Below are 20,339 nucleotides of genomic sequence, written 5' to 3'. Positions count from 1 at the left end.
TCTTTGGCCAGAAATATGTTCAGGAGGTCAAAAGGGGACGTCTGAATAGATGATTTATCATCAAAAGAATTCTATAACTTTATATAGTTTGAAAACTTTTGAAGACACTTTGACCACAAATAAGTTCAAAAGGTCAGATATGGACATCTATATGGCTTATTATGCATCAGAAGGAGTCTATGAGTATGTATAGAAAGCCCAAGATTGAGGACTCTTTGGCCAGAAATATGTTCAGGAGGTCAAAACCTCTGAATAGCTGATTTATCATCAAAAGGATTCTAGAACTTTATATAGTTTGAAAAATTTTGAGGACACTTTGACCACAAATAAGTTCAAAAGGTCAGATATGGACATCTATATGGCTTATGATGCATCAGAAGGAGTCTATATGTATAGAAAGCCCAAGATCGAGGACTCTTTGGCCAGAAATATGTTCAGGAGGTCAAAACCTTTGAATAGCTGATTTATCATCAAAAGGATTCTATAACTTTATATAGTTTGAAAAATTTTGAGGACACTTTGACCACAAATAAGTTCAAAAGGTCAGATATGGACATCTATATGGCTTACGAAGCATCAGAAGGAGTCTATGAGTATGTATCGAAAGCCCAAGGTCGAGGACTCTTTGGCCAGAAATATGTTCAGGAGGTCAAAAGAGGACCTCTGAATAGCTGATTTATCATCAGAAGAATTCTATAACTTTATATAGTTTGAAAATTTTGAGGACACTTTGACACACAAATAAGTTCAAAAGGTCAGATATGGACATCTATATGGCTTATGATGCATCAGAAGGAGTCTATGAGTATGTATAGAAAGCCCAAGATCGAGGACTCTTTGGCCAGAAATATGTTCAGGAGGTCAAAACCTCTGAATAGCTGATTTATCATTAAAAGGATCCTAGAACTTTATATAGTTTGAAAATTTTTGAGGACACTTTGACCACAAATAAGTTCAAAAGGTCAGATATGGATATCTATATGGCTTATGAAGCATCAGAAAGAGTCTATGAGTATGTGTAGAAATCCCAAGATCGAGGACTCTTTGGCCAGAAATATGTTCAGGAGGTCAAAAGGGGACGTCTGAATAGATGATTTATCATCAAAAGAATTCTATAACTATATATAGTTTGAAAACTTTTGAGGACACTTTGACCACAAATAAGTTCAAAAGGTCAGATATGGACATCTATATGGCTTATGATGCATCAGAAGGAGTCTATGAGTATGTATAGAATGCAAAAGATCGAGGACTCTTTGGCCAGAAATATGTTCAGGGGGTCAAAACCTCTGAATAGCTGATTTATCATCAAAAGGATTCGACAACTTTATATAGTTTGAAAAATTTTGAGGACCCTTTGACCACAAATAAGTTCAAAAGGTCAGATATGGACATCTATATGGCTTATGATGCATCAAAAGGAGTCTATGAGTATGTATAGAAAGCCCAAGATCGAGGACTCTTTGGCCAGAAATATGTTCAGGAGGTCAAAAGGGGACCTCTGAATAGCTGATTTATCATCAAAAGAATTCTATAACTTTATATAGTTTGAAAAATTTGGAGGACACTTTGACCACAAATAAGTTCAAAAGTTCAGATATGGACATCTATATGGCTTATGATGCATCAGAAGGAGTCTATGAGTATGTATAGAAAGCCCAAGATTGAGGACTCTTTGGCCAGAAATATGTTCAGGAGGTCAAAACCTCTGAATAGCTGATTTATCATCAAAAGGATTCTAGAACTTTATATAGTTTGAAAAATTTTTAGGACACTTTGACCACAAATAAGTTCAAAAGGTCAGATATGGACATCTATATGGCTTATGATGGATCAGAAGGAGTCTATATGTATAGAAAGCCCAAGATCGAGGACTCTTTGGCCAGAAATATGTTCAGGAGGTCAAAACCTTTGAATAGCTGATTTATCATCAAAAGGATTCTATAACTTTATATAGTTTGAAAAATTTTGAGGACACTTTGACCACAAATAAGTTTAAAAGGTCAGATATGGACATCTATATGGCTTACGAAGCATCAGAAGGAGTCTATGAGTATGTATCGAAAGCCCAAGGTCGAGGACTCTTTGGCCAGAAATATGTTCAGGAGGTCAAAAGAGGACCTCTGAATAGCTGATTTATCATCATAAGAATTCTATAACTTTATATAGTTTGAAAATTTTGAGGACACTTTGACACACAAATAAGTTCAAAAGGTCAGATATGGACATCTATATGGCTTATGATGCATCAGAAGGAGTCTATGAGTATGTATAGAAAGCCCAAGATCGAGGACTCTTTGGCCAGAAATATGTTCAGGAGGTCAAAACCTCTGAATAGCTGATTTATCATTAAAAGGATCCTAGAACTTTATATAGTTTGAAAATTTTTGATGACACTTTGACCACAAATAAGTTCAAAAGGTCAGATATGGACATCTATATGGCTTATGAAGCATCAGAAAGAGTCTATGAGTATGTGTAGAAATCCCAAGATCGAGGACACTTTGGCCAGAAATATGTTCAGGAGGTCAAAAGGGGACGTCTGAATAGATGATTTATCATCAAAAGAATTCTATAACTTTATATAGTTTGAAAACTTTTGAGGACACTTTGACCACAAATAAGTTCAAAATTTCAGATATGGACATCTATATGGCTTATGATGCATCAGAAGGAGTCTATGAGTATGTATAGAATGCAAAAGATCGAGGACTCTTTGGCCAGAAATATGTTCAAGGGGTCAAAACCTCTGAATAGCTTATTTATCATCAAAAGGATTCGACAACTTTATATAGTTTGAAAACTTTTGAGGACCCTTTGACCACAAATAAGTTCAAAAGGTCAGATATGGACATCTATATAGATTTTGAAGCATCAGAGGGAGTCTCTGAGAATATATAGAAAGACCAAGATCGATGACTCTTTGGTGAGAAATATGTTCAGTAGGTCAAAAGGGGACCTCTGAATAGCTGATTTATCATCAGAAAGAGTCTATAACTTTATATAGTTTAAAAACTTTTTAGGACCCTTTGACCAGAAATAAGTTCAAAAGGTCAGATATGGACATCTATATGGCTTATGAATCATCAGAGGGAGTCTATGAGTATATATAGAAAGCCCAAGATCGAGGACTCTTTGGCCAGAAATATGTTCAGTAGGTCAAAAGGGGACCTCTGAATAGCTGATTTATCATCAAAAGAATTCTATAACTTTATATAGTTTGAAAAATTTGGAGGACACTTTGACCACAAATAAGTTCAAAAGGTCAGATATGGACATCTATATGGCTTATGATGCATCAGAAGGAGTCTATGAGTATGTATAGAAAGCCCAAGATTGAGGACTCTTTGGCCAGAAATATGTTCAGGAGGTCAAAACCTCTGAATAGCTGATTTATCATCAAAAGGATTCTATAACTTTATATAGTTTGAAAAATTTTGAGGACACTTTGACCACAAATAAGTTCAAAAGGTCAGATATGGACATCTATATGGCTTATGATGCATCAGAAGGAGTCTATATGTATAGAAAGCCCAAGATCGAGGACTCTTTGGCCAGAAATATGTTCAGGAGGTCAAAACCTTTGAATAGCTGATTTATCATCAAAAGGATTCTATAACTTTATATAGTTTGAAAAATTTTGAGGACACTTTGACCACAAATAAGTTCAAAAGGTCAGATATGGACATCTATATGGCTTACGAAGCATCAGAAGGAGTCTATGAGTATGTATCGAAAGCCCAAGGTCGAGGACTCTTTGGCCAGAAATATGTTCAGGAGGTCAAAACCTCTGAATAGCTGATTTATCATTAAAAGGATCCTAGAACTTTATATAGTTTGAAAATTTTTGATGACACTTTGACCACAAATAAGTTCAAAAGGTCAGATATGGACATCTATATGGCTTATGAAGCATCAGAAAGAGTCTATGAGTATGTGTAGAAAGCCCAAGATCGAGGACTCTTTGGCCAGAAATATGTTCAGGAGGTCAAAAGGGGACCTCTGAATAGCTGATTTATCATCAAAATGATTCTATAACTTTATATGGTTTGAAAAATTTTGAGGACACTTTGACCACAAATAAGTTCAAAAGGACAGATATGGACATCTATATGGCTTATGAAGCATCAGAAGGATTCTATGAGTATGTATAGAAAGCCCAAGGTCGAGGACTCTTTTGCCAGAAACAAGTTCAGGAGGTCAAAAGAGGACCTCTGAATAGCTGATTTATATCATCAAAAGAATTCTATAACTTTATATAGTTTGAAAAATGTTGAGGACACTTTGACCACAAATAAGTTCAAAAGGTCAGATATGGACATCTATATGGCTTATGAAGCATCAGAAGGAATCTATGAGTATGTATAGAAAGCCTAAGATCGAGGACTCTTTCGCCAGAAATATGTTCAGGAGGTCAAAACCTCTGAATAGTTGATTTATCATCAAAAGGATTCTATAACTTGATATAGTTTGAAAAATTTTGAGGACACTTTGACCACAAATAAGTTAAAAATGTCAGATATGGACATCTATATGGCTTATGAAGCATCAGAATGAGTCTATGAGTATGTATAGAAAGCCCAAGATTCGAGGACTCTTTGGCCAGAAATATGTTCCGTAGGTCAACAGGGGACCTCTGAATAGCTGATTTATCATCAAAAGGATTCTATAACTTTATATAGTTTGAAAAATTTTGAGGACACTTTGACCACAAATAAGTTCAAAAGGTCAGATATGGACATCTATATGGTTTATGAAGTTTCAAAAGTATTCTATGAGTATTTATAGAAAGCCCAAGATCGACTCTTTGGCCAGAAATATTTTCAGCAGGTCAATTATGGACTTCTGTAAGACTGATTTAACATCAGGAGTCGATACGTTTATAATAGTAAAAAACATTTTGAGGATTCTTTGGCCAAAAATATGTTCAATTGGTCTTATATGGTCTACAGTCTGGCTGATATAACATCATGAGAAGTCTGTATAGTTTGAGAAATATGTATAGTAAGGTAAATGTTCAAGGTCTCTGGCCAGAAATATGTTCAGAAGGTCAAATATGGACTTCTGTATGGCTGATTTAACAAAAGAAGGAGTCTATATTCGTTTATGGTAGACAACATCATTTTGAGAACTCTTTTGTCAATGATTTATTATCAGAAGGAGACTATAACTTTATATAGTTTGAAAAATTTTGAGGACACTTTGACCAGAAATAAGTTTAAAAGGTAAGCCATAAGCCATATAGATATCAATATAGATATCTATGGCTTATGAAGCATCAGGAGTCAATGATGTATGTATAGAAATCGAGGACTCTTTGGCCAGAAATATGTTACTTTGGTCAAATATGGACTTCTGTATTGGCTGATCAGGAGTCGAAGAGTATGTATAGAAAGTTGACTGAATGTATAAGTAGATTAATTAATGTGCAGTAAAGGAAAATGATTGCACTGGGTTTTGCTTTACAATGGACTCAATTAACTCATTCCGTTGGACAACGATAGAATGCACGGTAGAATACCGGAACATATAGATAATGCACTTTTCGCATTGCATTGCACACCAGAACTAACTCCTTCCCATGTTCATTAAAGAGATAACATTTATGTTGTTGCATTGCATTGCACAAACGATCTAACGTTGTCCACTGAACAATAACATATAGGCTATGCACTTCTTGGATTGCATTGCATTGCACACTACAACTAATTCATTCCCATGTTCATTAAAGATATAACATATGTTGTTGCATTGCACAAACGATCTATCGTTGTGCATCATTGAAGAAAAACATATGCACTTCTATCCCTGCATTGCACACCAAAACTAACTCCTTCCCATGTTCATTTAAAGAGATAACATCTGTTGTTGCATTGCAATGCACAAACGATCTAACGTTGTGCAATGAAGAGTAACATAGGCCATGCACTTTTTGCATTGCATTGCATTGCACACCAGATCAAACTCCTTCCCATGTTCAATAAAGAGATAATATGTTGCATTGCATTGCACAAACGATCTAACGTTGTGCGTTGAAGAATAACATACAGGCTAAATATGCATGCATTGTATTGCATTGCACACCCGAGCTAACTCCTTCACATGTTCATTAAAGAGATAACATATGTTATGCAACATTGCATTGCTTTGCACAAACGATGTGCACTGAAGAATAACATTTATGCACTTTTTGCATTGCATTGCACAGAACGATCGTTTGTCTCAACGATCAATGTTGTGCATTGAAGAATAACATATAGGCTAAATGCATGCATTGTATTGCATTGCACACCAGAACTAACTCCTTCCCATGTTCATTAAAGAGATAACACATGTTGCATTGCATTGCATTGCATTGCATTGCATTGCATTGCATTGCATTGCAGAAACGATCTAACGTTGTGCACTGAAGAATAACATTTAGGGTATGCACTTTTGGCATTGTATTGCACACCAGATCTTACTCCTTCAAATGTTCATTGAAGAGATAACATTTTGCATTGCATTGCACAAACGATCTAACGTTGTGCATTGAAGAGAAACATAGGCCATGCACTTTTTACATTGCATTGAATTGCACACCAGAACTAACTCTTTCCCCTGTTCACTAAAGAGATAACATGTTGCATTGCGTTGCATTGCATTGCAGAAACGATCTAATGTTGTGCACTGAATAATAACATTTATGCACTTTTTGCATTGCATTGCATTTGCACACCAGAACTAACTCCTTCAAATGTTAGAAAAGTTAGTTATGGTGTGCAATGCAATGCAATAAGTGAATAGCCAATGTTACTCTTCAATGCAAAACGTTAGATCGTTTGTGCATAACATATGTTATCTCTTTAATGAACATGGGCAGGAGTTCGGGTGTGCAATGCAATACAATGCATGCATATAGCCTATAAGTTATTCTTCAATGCACATCGTTATGCAATGCACAATGCAATTCAAAATGTTATCTCTTTAATTTGAAGGTGTAAGTTCTGGTCTGCAATGCGATGCAATGCAAAAAGTGCATAAATGTTATTCAGTGCACAGCGTTAAACTCGTTTGTGCAAAGCAATGCAACATGTTATCTCTTTAATAAACATTTGAAGGAGTTAGTTCTTGTGTGCAATGCAATGCAAAGCAATGCAAAAAATGCATGGCCTATGTTACTCTTTAATGCACAACGTTAGATCGTTTGTGCAATGCAATGCAACATGTTATCCCTTTAATGAACATGGGAAGGAGCTCTGGTGTGCAATGCAATGCAAAGCAAAAAGTGAATAGCCTATGTTACTCTTCAATGCACAAACAATGAAATGTTGCATAACATATGTTATGCAACATTGCATTGCTTTGCACAAACGATGTGCACTGAAGAATAACATTTATACACTTTTTGCATTGCATTGCACAGAACGATCGTTTGTCTCAACGATCAATGTTGTGCATTGAAGAATAACATATAGGCTAAATGCATGCATTGTATTGCATTGCACACCAGAACTAACTCCTTCCCATGTTCAGTAAAGAGATAACATGTTGCATTGCATTGAATTGCATTGCAGAAACGATCTAACGTTGTGCACTGAAGAATAACATTTAGGGTATGCACTTTTGGCATTGTATTGCACACCAGATCTTACTCCTTCAAATGTTCATTGAAGAGATAACATTTTGCATTGCATTGCACAAACGATCTAACGTTGTGCATTGAAGAGAAACATAGGCCATGCACTTTTTACATTGCATTGAATTGCACACCAGAAATAACTCTTTCCCCTGTTCACTAAAGAGATAACATGTTGCATTGCGTTGCATTGCATTGCAGAAACGATCTAATGTTGTGCACTGAATAATAACATTTATGCACTTTTTGCATTGCATTGCATTGCACACCAGAACTAACTCCTTCAAATGTTAGAAAAGTTAGTTATGGTGTGCAATGCAATGCAATAAGTGAATAGTCAATGTTACTCTTCAATGCAAAACGTTAGATCGTTTGTGCATAACATATGTTATCTCTTTAATGAACATGGGCAGGAGTTCGGGTGTGCAATGCAATACAATGCATGCATATAGCCTATATGTTATTCTTCAATGCACATCGTTATGCAATGCACAATGCAATTCAAAATGTTATTTCTTTAATTTGAAGGTGTTAGTTCTGGTGTGCAATGCAATGCAATGCAAAAAGTGCATAAATGTTATTCAGTGCACAGCGTTAAACTCGTTTGTGCAAAGCAATGCAATGTTGCATAACATATGTTATCTTTTTAATGAACATAGGAAGGAGTTAGTTCGGCTGTACATGCAACACAGTCCATGCATTTAGCTATGTCAACTATGTCATTCTTCAATGCACAACGTTAGATCGTTTGTGCAATGCAATGCAACATGTTATCTCTTTAATAAACATTTGAAGGAGTTAGTTCTTGTGTGCAATGCAATGCAAAGCAATGCAAAAAATGCATGGCCTATGTTACTCTTCAATGCACAACGTTAGATCGTTTGTGCAATGCAATGCAAAATGTTATCTCTTTAATAACATGGGAAGTAGTTAGTTCTGGAGTGCAATGCAATGCAATGCAAAAAGTGCATAGCCTATATGTTATTTTTCAGTGCACAGCGTTAGATCGTTTGTGCAATGCAATGCAACATGTTATCCCTTTAATGAACATGGGAAGGAGCTAGTTCTGGTGTGCAATGCAATGCAAAGCAAAAAGTGAATAGCCTATGTTACTCTTCAATGCACAAACAATGAAATGTTGCATAACATATGTTATCTCTTTAATGAACATGGGACGGAGTTAGTTCGGGTGTGCAATGCAATACAATGCATGCATTTAGCCTATATGTTATTCTTCAATGCACAACGTTAGATCGTGCAAAATGTTATCTCTTTAAAAAACATTTGAAGGAGTTAGTTCTGGTGTGCAATGCAATGCAAAAATGCATAAATGTTATTCTTTAGTGCACAGTGTTAGGTCGTTTGTGCAAAGCAATATAATGTTGCATAACATATGTTATCGTTTGTGCAATGCAATACAACATCATTGCACCTTATTTCTTTAAAGAAAATGGGATTGATTTAGTTCTGGTGTGCAATGCAATGCAAGAATTGCATAACCTATATTATTCTTCAATGCACAACGTTAGATCGTTTGTGCAATGCAAAATATTATCTCTTTAATAAACATTTGAAGGAGTTAGTTCTGGTGTGCAATGCAATACAATGCAAAAAGTGCATAAATATTCTTCAGTGCACAACGTTAGATCGTTTCTGCAAAACAATGAAATGTTGCATAACATGTTATCTCTTTTATGAACATGGGAAGGAGTTAGTTCGGGTGTGCAATGCAATACAATGCATGCATTTAGTCTATATGTTATTCTTCAATGCACAAAGTTAGATCGTTTGTGCAATGCAATGCAAAATGTTATCTCTTTAATAAATATTTGAAGGAGTTAGTTCTGGTGTGCAATGCAATACAATGCAAAAAGTGCATGGCCTATATATTATTCTTCAATGCACAACGTAAGATCGTTTGTGCAATGCAATGCAACAACACTTGTTATTTCTTTAATGAACATGGGAATGAATTAGATCTACTGTGCAATGCAATGCAATCCAAGAAGTGCATAGCCTATATGTTATTGTTCAGTGGACAATGTTAGATCCTTTGTGCAATGCATAAATGTTTTATATTTAATGAAAATGGGAAGGAGTTAGTTCTGGTGTGCAATGCAATGCGAAAAGTGCTTTATCTATATGTTTATTCTTCAGTGCATTCCAAAGTTGCCCAACGATAGAATGCACTTAAGAATAAACATATAGATAAAGCACTTTTCGTATCGCATTGCACACCAGAACTAACTCCTATAATTGTGTCCATTATAAAGCAACAGCTAGTGCAATGATTTTCCTTCACTGCACATTAACCTACTTATACATAAAGTCAACTGATGTTAACTTTCTATACATACTCTTCGACTCCTGATGTACGTAAAAGTACATGTTTGTCCAAAGTAACATATTTCTGGCCAAACAGTTCTCGATTTCTATACATACTCATTGACTCCTGATGCTTCATAAGCCAATATAGATATCCATACAGATATGGCTTATGGCTTACCTTTTGAAATTATTTCTGCTCAAAGTGTCCTCAAAAATTTTCAAACTATGTAAATCAGCTATACAGAGGTCTCCTTGACCTCCTGAACATATTTCTGGCCAAAGAGTCCTCGAACTTGGTCTTTCTATATATACTCATAGACTCCCTCTGATGCTTCATAAGCCACATAGATGTCCATATCTGACCTTTTGAACTTATTTGTGGTCAAAGTGTCCTCAACATTTTCAAACTATATAAAGTTATAGAATCCTTTTGATGATAAATCAGCTATTCAGAGGTCCCCTTTTGACCTCCTGAACATATTTCTGGCCAAAGAGTCCTCGATCTTGGGCTTTCTATATATACTAATAGTCTCCCTTTGATGCTTCAAAATCCATAAAGATGTCCATATCTGACCTTTTGAACTTATTTGTGGTCAAAGTGTCCTCAAAAATTTTCAAACTATATAAAGTTCTAGAATCCTTTTAATGATAAATCAGCTATTCAGAGGTTTTGACCTCCTGAACATATTTCTGGCCAAAGAGTCCTTGATCTTGGGCTTTCTATACATACTCATAGATTCCTTCTGATGCTTCATTAGCCATATAGATGTCCATATCTGACCTTTTGAACTTATTTGTGGTCAAAGTGTCCTCAAAATTTCTCAAACTATATAAAGTTATAGAATCCTTTTGATGATAAATCAGCTATTCAGAGGTTTTGACCTCTTGAACATACTTCTGGCCAAAGAATCCTCGATCTTGGGCTTTCTATACATACTCATAGACTCCTTCTGATGCATCATAAGCCATATAGATGTCCATCTCTGACCTTTTGAACTCATTTGTGGTCAAATATCCTCAAAAATGTTCAAACTATATAAAGTTATAGAATTCTTATGATGATAAATCAGCTATTCAGAGGTCCTCTTTTGACCTCCTGAACATATTTCTGGCCAAAGAGTCCTCGACCTTGGGCTTTCGATACATACTCATAGACTCCTTCTGATGCTTCATAAGCCATATAGATGTCCATATCTGACCTTTTGAACTTATTTGTGGTCAAAGTGTCCTCAAAATTTTTCAAACTATATAAAGTTCTAGAATCCTTTTGATGATAAATCAGCTATTCAGAGGTTTTGACCTCCTGAACATATTTCTGGCCAAAGAGTCCTCAATCTTGGGCTTTCTATACATACTCGTAAGACTCCTTCTGATGCATCATAAGCCATATAGATGTCCATATCTGACCTTTTGAACTTATTTGTGGTCAAAGTGTCCTCAAAAATGTTCAAACTATATAAAGTTCTAGAATCCTTTTGATGATAAATCAGCTATTCAGAGGTCCCCTTTTGACCTCCTGAACATATTTCTGGCCAAAGAGTCCTCGATATTGGGCTTTCTGTACATACTCATAGACTCTTTCTGATGCTTCATAAGCCATATAGATGTCCATATCTGACATTTTGAACTTATTTGTGGTCAAAGTGTCCTCAAAATTTTTCAAACTATATAAAGTTATAGAATTCTTTTGATGATAAATCAGCTATTCAGAGGTCCCCTTTTGACCTCCTGAACATATTTCTGGCCAAAGAGTCCTCGATCTTGGGCTTTCTGTATATACTAATAGACTCCCTTTGATGCTTCAAAATCCATATAGATGTCCATATCTGACCTTTTGAACTTATTTGTGGTCAAAGGGTCCTCAAAATGTTTTAAACTACATAAAGTTATAGAATCCTTTTGATGATAAATCAGCTATTCAGAGGTTTTGACCTCCTGAACATATTTCTGGCCAAAGAGTCCTCGATCTTGGGCTTTCTACATACTCATAGACTCCTTCTGATGCATCATAAGCCATATAGATGTCCATAGCTGACCTTTTGAACTTATTTGTGGTCAAAGGGTCCTCAAAATTTTTCAAACTATATAAAGTTATAAAATTCTTTTTATGATAAATCAGCTATTCAGAGGTCCCCTTTTGACCTCCTGAACATATTTCTGGCAAAAGAGTACTCGATCTTGGGCTTTCTATACATACTCATAGACTCCTTCTGATGCTTCATAAGCCATATATATATGTCCATATGACCTCTTGAACTTATTTGTGGTCAAAGGGTCCACAAAATGTTTCAAACTATATAAAGTTATAGACTCTTTCTGATGATAAATCAGCTATTCATATGTCCCCTTTTGACCTACTGAACATATTTCTGGCCAAAGAGTCCTAAAAGATTAATACCATACATTCAGACTGATATCTTCGGATGTGTTATATCCTCCTGACAAAAGTTCATATTTGACATACTGAATTTTTTTTTGGCCAAGGAGTATTCGAAACTTGGGCTTTCTATACATACTCCTTCTGATGCTTCATAAGTCATATATATGTCCATATCTCACCCTTTGAACTTATTTGTGGTCAAAGGGTCCTCAAAATGTTTTAAACTATATAAAGTTATAGAATCCTTTTGATGATAAATCAGCTATTCAGAGATCCCCTTTTGACCTCCTGAACATATTTCTGGCCAAAGAGTCCTCGATCTTAGGCTTTCTATACATACTCATAGACTCTTTCTGATGCTTCATAAGCCATATAGATGTCCATCTATATGGACATCTATATGGCTTATGATCCTATTTGTGCCTTTTGAACCTATTTGTGGTCAAAGTTTCCTCAAAATTTTTCAAAATATATAAAGTTATAGAATTCTTTTGATGATAAATCAGCTATTCAGAGGTCCCCTTTTGACCTCCTGGCTTATGATGCATCAGAAGGAGTCTATGAGTATGTATAGAAAGCCCAAGATTGAGGACTCTTTGGCCAGAAATATGTTCAGGAGGTCAAAACCTCTGAATAGCTGATTTATCATCAAAAGGATTCTAGAACTTTATATAGTTTGAAAAATTTTGAGGACACTTTGACCACAAATAAGTTCAAAAGGTCAGATATGGACATCTATATGGCTTATGAAGCATCAGAAAGAGTCTATGAGTATGTGTAGAAATCCCAAGGTCGAGGACTCTTTGGCCAGAAATATGTTCAGGAGGTCAAAAGGGGACGTCTGAATAGATGATTTATCATCAAAAGAGTTCTATAACTTTATATAGTTTGAACATTTTTGAGGACACTTTGACCACAAATAAGTTCAAAAGGTCAGATATGGACATCTATATGGCTTATGAAGCATCAGAAGGAGTCTATGAGTATGTATCGAAAGCCCAAGGTCGAGGACTCTTTGGCCAGAAATATGTTCAGGAGGTCAAAAGAGGACCTCTGAATAGCTGATTTATCATCATAAGAATTCTATAACTTTATATAGTTTGAAAAATTTTGAGGATATTTGACCAAAAATGAGTTCAAAAGGTCAGAGATGAACATCTATATGGCTTATGATGCATCAGTAGTCTATGAGTATGTATAGAAAGCCCAAGATCGAGGACTCTTTGGCCAGAAATATGTTCAGGAGGTCAAAACCTCTGAAAAGCTGATTTATCATAAAAAGGATTCTATAACTTTATATAGTTTGAGAAATTTTGAGGACACTTTGACCACAAATGAGTTCAAAAGGTCAGATATGGACATCTATATGGCTTATGAAGCATCAGAAGCATTCTATGAGTATGTATAGAAAGCCCAAGATCGAGGACTCTTTGGCCAGAAATATGTTCAGGAGGTCAAAAGGGGACGTCTGAATAGATGATTTATCATCAAAAGAATTCTATAACTTTATATAATTTGAAAACTTTTGAGGACACTTTGACCACAAATAAGTTCAAAAGGTCAGATATGGACATCTATATGGCTTATGATGCATCAGAAGGAGTCTATGAGTATGTATAGAAAGCCCAAGATTGAGGACTCTTTGGCCAGAAATATGTTCAGGAGGTCAAAACCTATGAATAGCTGATTTATCATCAAAAGGATTCTAGAACTTTATATAGTTTGAAAATTTTGAGGACACTTTGACCACAAATAGGTTCAAAAGGTCAGATATGGACATCTATATGGCTTATGATGCATCAGAAGGAGTCTATGAGTATGTATAGAAAGTCCAAGATCGAGGATTCTTTGGCCAGAAATATGTATAGGAGGTCAAAGCCTCTGAATAGCTGATTTATCATAAAAAGGATTCTATAACTTTATATAGTTTGAGAAATTTTGAGGACACTTTGACCACAAATAAGTTCAAAAGGTCAGATATGGACATCTATATGGCTTATGAAGCATCAGAAAGAGTCTATGAGTATGTGTAGAAATCCCAAGATCGAGGACTCTTTGGCCAGAAATATGTTCAGGAGGTCAATAGGGGACGTCTGAATAGCTGATTTATCATCAAAAGAATTCTATAACTTTATATAGTTTGAAAACTTTTGAGGACACTTTGACCACAAATAAGTTCAAAAGGTCAGATATGGACATCTATATGGCTTACGAAGCATCAGAAGGAGTCTATGAGTATGTATCGAAAGCCCAAGGTCGAGGACTCTTTGGCCAGAAATATGTTCAGGAGGTCAATAGGGGACGTCTGAATAGCTGATTTATCATCAAAAGAATTCTATAACTTTATATAGTTTGAAAATTTTTGAGGATATTTGACCACAAATGAGTTCAAAAGGTCAGAGATGGACATCTATATGGCTTATGATGCATCAGAAGGAGTCTATGAGTATATATAGAAAGCCCAAGATTGAGGACTCTTTGCCCAGAAATATGTTCAGGAGGTCAAAACCTCTGAATAGCTGATTTATCATCAAAAGGATTCTAGAACTTTATATAGTTTGAAAATTTCTAGGACACTTTGACCACAAATAGGTTCAAAAGGTCAGATATGGACATCTATATGGCTTATGATGCATCAGAAGGAGTCTATGAGTATGTATAGAAAGCCCAAGATCGAGGATTCTTTGGCCAGAAATATGTATAGGAGGTCAAAACCTCTGAATAGCTGATTTATCATAAAAAGGATTCTATAGCTTTATATAGTTTGAGAAATTTTGAGGACACTTTGACCACAAATGAGTTCAAAAGGTCAGATATGGACATCTATATGGCTTATGAAGCATCAGAAGGAATGTATGAGTATGTATTGAAGCCCAAGATCAAGGACTCTTTGGCCAGAAATATGTTCAGGAGGTCAAAACCTCTGAATAGCTGATTTATCATTAAAAGGATTCTAGAACTTTATATAGTTTGAAAAATTTTGAGGACACTTTGACCACAAATGAGTTCAAAAAGTCAGATATGGACATCTATATGGCTTATGAAGCATCAGAAAGAGTCTATGAGTATGTGTAGAAATCCCAAGATCGAGGACTCTTTGGCCAGAAATATGTTCAGGAGGTCAAAAGGGGACGTCTGAATAGATGATTTATCATCAAAAGAATTCTATAACTTTATATAGTTTGAAAATTTTTGAGGACACTTTGACCACAAATAAGTTCAAAAGGTCAGATATGGACATCTATATGGCTTATGATGCATCAGAAGGAGTCTTACGAGTATGTATAGAAAGCCCAAGATTGAGGACTCTTTGGCCAGAAATATGTTCAGGAGGTCAAAACCTCTGAATAGCTGATTTATCATCAAAAGAATTCTATAACTTTATATAGTTTGAAAATTTTTGAGGACACTTTGACCACAAATAAGTTCAAAAGGTCAGATATGGACATCTATATGGCTTATGAAGCATCAGAAGGAGTCTATGAGTATGTATCGAAAGCCCAAGGTCGAGGACTCTTTGGCCAGAAATATGTTCAGGAGGTCAAAAGAGGACCTCTGAATAGCTGATTTATCATCATAAGAATTCTATAACTTTATATAGTTTGAAAAATTTTGAGGATATTTGACCAAAAATGAGTTCAAAAGGTCAGAGATGAACATCTATATGGCTTATGATGCATCAGTAGTCTATGAGTATGTATAGAAAGCCCAAGATCGAGGACTCTTTGGCCAGAAATATGTTCAGGAGGTCAAAACCTCTGAAAAGCTGATTTATCATAAAAAGGATTCTATAACTTTATATAGTTTGAGAAATTTTGAGGACACTTTGACCACAAATGAGTTCAAAAGGTCAGATATGGACATCTATATGGCTTATGAAGCATCAGAAGCATTCTATGAGTATGTATAGAAAGCCCAAGATCGAGGACTCTTTGGCCAGAAATATGTTCAGGAGGTCAAAAGGGGACGTCTGAATAGATGATTTATCATCAAAAGAATTCTATAACTTTATATAATTTGAAAACTTTTGAGGACACTTTGACCACAAATAAGTTCAAAAGGTCAGATATGGACATCTATATGGCTTATGATGCATCAGAAGGAGTCTATGAGTATGTATAGAAAGCCCAAGATTGAGGACTCTTTGGCCAGAAATATGTTCAGGAGGTCAAAACCTATGAATAGCTGATTTATCATCAAAAGGATTCTAGAACTTTATATAGTTTGAAAATTTTGAGGACACTTTGACCACAAATAGGTTCAAAAGGTCAGATATGGACATCTATATGGCTTATGATGCATCAGAAGGAGTCTATGAGTATGTATAGAAAGTCCAAGATCGAGGATTCTTTGGCCAGAAATATGTATAGGAGGTCAAAGCATCTGTATAGCTGATTTATCATCAAAAGGATTCTAGAACTTTATATAGTTTGAAAATTTTGAGGACACTTTGACCACAAATAGGTTCAAAAGGTCAGATATGGACATCTATATGGCTTATGATGCATCAGAGGGAGTCTATGAGTATGTATAGAAAGCCCAAGATCGAGGATTCTTTGGCCAGAAATATGTATAGGAGGTCAAAGCCTCTGAATAGCTGATTTATCATAAAAAGGATTCTATAACTTTATATAGTTTGAGAAATTTTGAGGACACTTTGACCACAAATAAGTTCAAAAGGTCAGATATGGACATCTATATGGCTTATGAAGCATCAGAAAGAGTCTATGAGTATGTGTAGAAATCCCAAGATCGAGGACTCTTTGGCCAGAAATATGTTCAGGAGGTCAATAGGGGACGTCTGAATAGCTGATTTATCATCAAAAGAATTCTATAACTTTATATAGTTTGAAAACTTTTGAGGACACTTTGACCACAAATAAGTTCAAAAGGTCAGATATGGACATCTATATGGCTTACGAAGCATCAGAAGGAGTCTATGAGTATGTATCGAAAGCCCAAGGTCGAGGACTCTTTGGCCAGAAATATGTTCAGGAGGTCAATAGGGGACGTCTGAATAGCTGATTTATCATCAAAAGAATTCTATAACTTTATATAGTTTGAAAATTTTTGAGGATATTTGACCACAAATGAGTTCAAAAGGTCAGAGATGGACATCTATATGGCTTATGATGCATCAGAAGGAGTCTATGAGTATATATAGAAAGCCCAAGATTGAGGACTCTTTGCCCAGAAATATGTTCAGGAGGTCAAAACCTCTGAATAGCTGATTTATCATCAAAAGGATTCTAGAACTTTATATAGTTTGAAAATTTCTAGGACACTTTGACCACAAATAGGTTCAAAAGGTCAGATATGGACATCTATATGGCTTATGATGCATCAGAAGGAGTCTATGAGTATGTATAGAAAGCCCAAGATCGAGGATTCTTTGGCCAGAAATATGTATAGGAGGTCAAAACCTCTGAATAGCTGATTTATCATAAAAAGGATTCTATAGCTTTATATAGTTTGAGAAATTTTGAGGACACTTTGACCACAAATGAGTTCAAAAGGTCAGATATGGACATCTATATGGCTTATGAAGCATCAGAAGGAATGTATGAGTATGTATTGAAGCCCAAGATCAAGGACTCTTTGGCCAGAAATATGTTCAGGAGGTCAAAACCTCTGAATAGCTGATTTATCATTAAAAGGATTCTAGAACTTTATATAGTTTGAAAAATTTTGAGGACACTTTGACCACAAATGAGTTCAAAAAGTCAGATATGGACATCTATATGGCTTATGAAGCATCAGAAAGAGTCTATGAGTATGTGTAGAAATCCCAAGATCGAGGACTCTTTGGCCAGAAATATGTTCAGGAGGTCAAAAGGGGACGTCTGAATAGATGATTTATCATCAAAAGAATTCTATAACTTTATATAGTTTGAAAATTTTTGAGGACACTTTGACCACAAATAAGTTCAAAAGGTCAGATATGGACATCTATATGGCTTATGATGCATCAGAAGGAGTCTTACGAGTATGTATAGAAAGCCCAAGATTGAGGACTCTTTGGCCAGAAATATGTTCAGGAGGTCAAAACCTCTGAATAGCTGATTTATCATCAAAAGAATTCTATAACTTTATATAGTTTGAAAATTTTTGAGGACACTTTGACCACAAATAAGTTCAAAAGGTCAGATATGGACATCTATATGGCTTATGAAGCATCAGAAGGAGTCTATGAGTATGTATCGAAAGCCCAAGGTCGAGGACTCTTTGGCCAGAAATATGTTCAGGAGGTCAAAAGAGGACCTCTGAATAGCTGATTTATCATCATAAGAATTCTATAACTTTATATAGTTTGAAAAATTTTGAGGATATTTGACCAAAAATGAGTTCAAAAGGTCAGAGATGAACATCTATATGGCTTATGATGCATCAGTAGTCTATGAGTATGTATAGAAAGCCCAAGATCGAGGACTCTTTGGCCAGAAATATGTTCAGGAGGTCAAAACCTCTGAAAAGCTGATTTATCATAAAAAGGATTCTATAACTTTATATAGTTTGAGAAATTTTGAGGACACTTTGACCACAAATGAGTTCAAAAGGTCAGATATGGACATCTATATGGCTTATGAAGCATCAGAAGCATTCTATGAGTATGTATAGAAAGCCCAAGATCGAGGACTCTTTGGCCAGAAATATGTTCAGGAGGTCAAAAGGGGACGTCTGAATAGATGATTTATCATCAAAAGAATTCTATAACTTTATATAATTTGAAAACTTTTGAGGACACTTTGACCACAAATAAGTTCAAAAGGTCAGATATGGACATCTATATGGCTTATGATGCATCAGAAGGAGTCTATGAGTATGTATAGAAAGCCCAAGATTGAGGACTCTTTGGCCAGAAATATGTTCAGGAGGTCAAAACCTATGAATAGCTGATTTATCATCAAAAGGATTCTAGAACTTTATATAGTTTGAAAATTTTGAGGACACTTTGACCACAAATAGGTTCAAAAGGTCAGATATGGACATCTATATGGCTTATGATGCATCAGAAGGAGTCTATGAGTATGTATAGAAAGTCCAAGATCGAGGATTCTTTGGCCAGAAATATGTATAGGAGGTCAAAGCATCTGTATAGCTGATTTATCATCAAAAGGATTCTAGAACTTTATATAGTTTGAAAATTTTGAGGACACTTTGACCACAAATAGGTTCAAAAGGTCAGATATGGACATCTATATGGCTTATGATGCATCAGAGGGAGTCTATGAGTATGTATAGAAAGCCCAAGATCGAGGATTCTTTGGCCAGAAATATGTATAGGAGGTCAAAGCCTCTGAATAGCTGATTTATCATAAAAAGGATTCTATAACTTTATATAGTTTGAGAAATTTTGAGGACACTTTGACCACAAATAAGTTCAAAAGGTCAGATATGGACATCTATATGGCTTATGAAGCATCAGAAAGAGTCTATGAGTATGTGTAGAAATCCCAAGATCGAGGACTCTTTGGCCAGAAATATGTTCAGGAGGTCAATAGGGGACGTCTGAATAGCTGATTTATCATCAAAAGAATTCTATAACTTTATATAGTTTGAAAACTTTTGAGGACACTTTGACCACAAATAAGTTCAAAAGGTCAGATATGGACATCTATATGGCTTACGAAGCATCAGAAGGAGTCTATGAGTATGTATCGAAAGCCCAAGGTCGAGGACTCTTTGGCCAGAAATATGTTCAGGAGGTCAATAGGGGACGTCTGAATAGCTGATTTATCATCAAAAGAATTCTATAACTTTATATAGTTTGAAAATTTTTGAGGATATTTGACCACAAATGAGTTCAAAAGGTCAGAGATGGACATCTATATGGCTTATGATGCATCAGAAGGAGTCTATGAGTATATATAGAAAGCCCAAGATTGAGGACTCTTTGCCCAGAAATATGTTCAGGAGGTCAAAACCTCTGAATAGCTGATTTATCATCAAAAGGATTCTAGAACTTTATATAGTTTGAAAATTTCTAGGACACTTTGACCACAAATAGGTTCA

This window comes from Scardinius erythrophthalmus (assembly GCF_964197995.2).
Source record: "Scardinius erythrophthalmus genome assembly, chromosome: 7".
Classification (NCBI taxonomy): Eukaryota; Metazoa; Chordata; class Actinopteri; order Cypriniformes; family Leuciscidae; genus Scardinius; species Scardinius erythrophthalmus.
Note: the sequence above shows the minus strand (reverse complement) of the source record.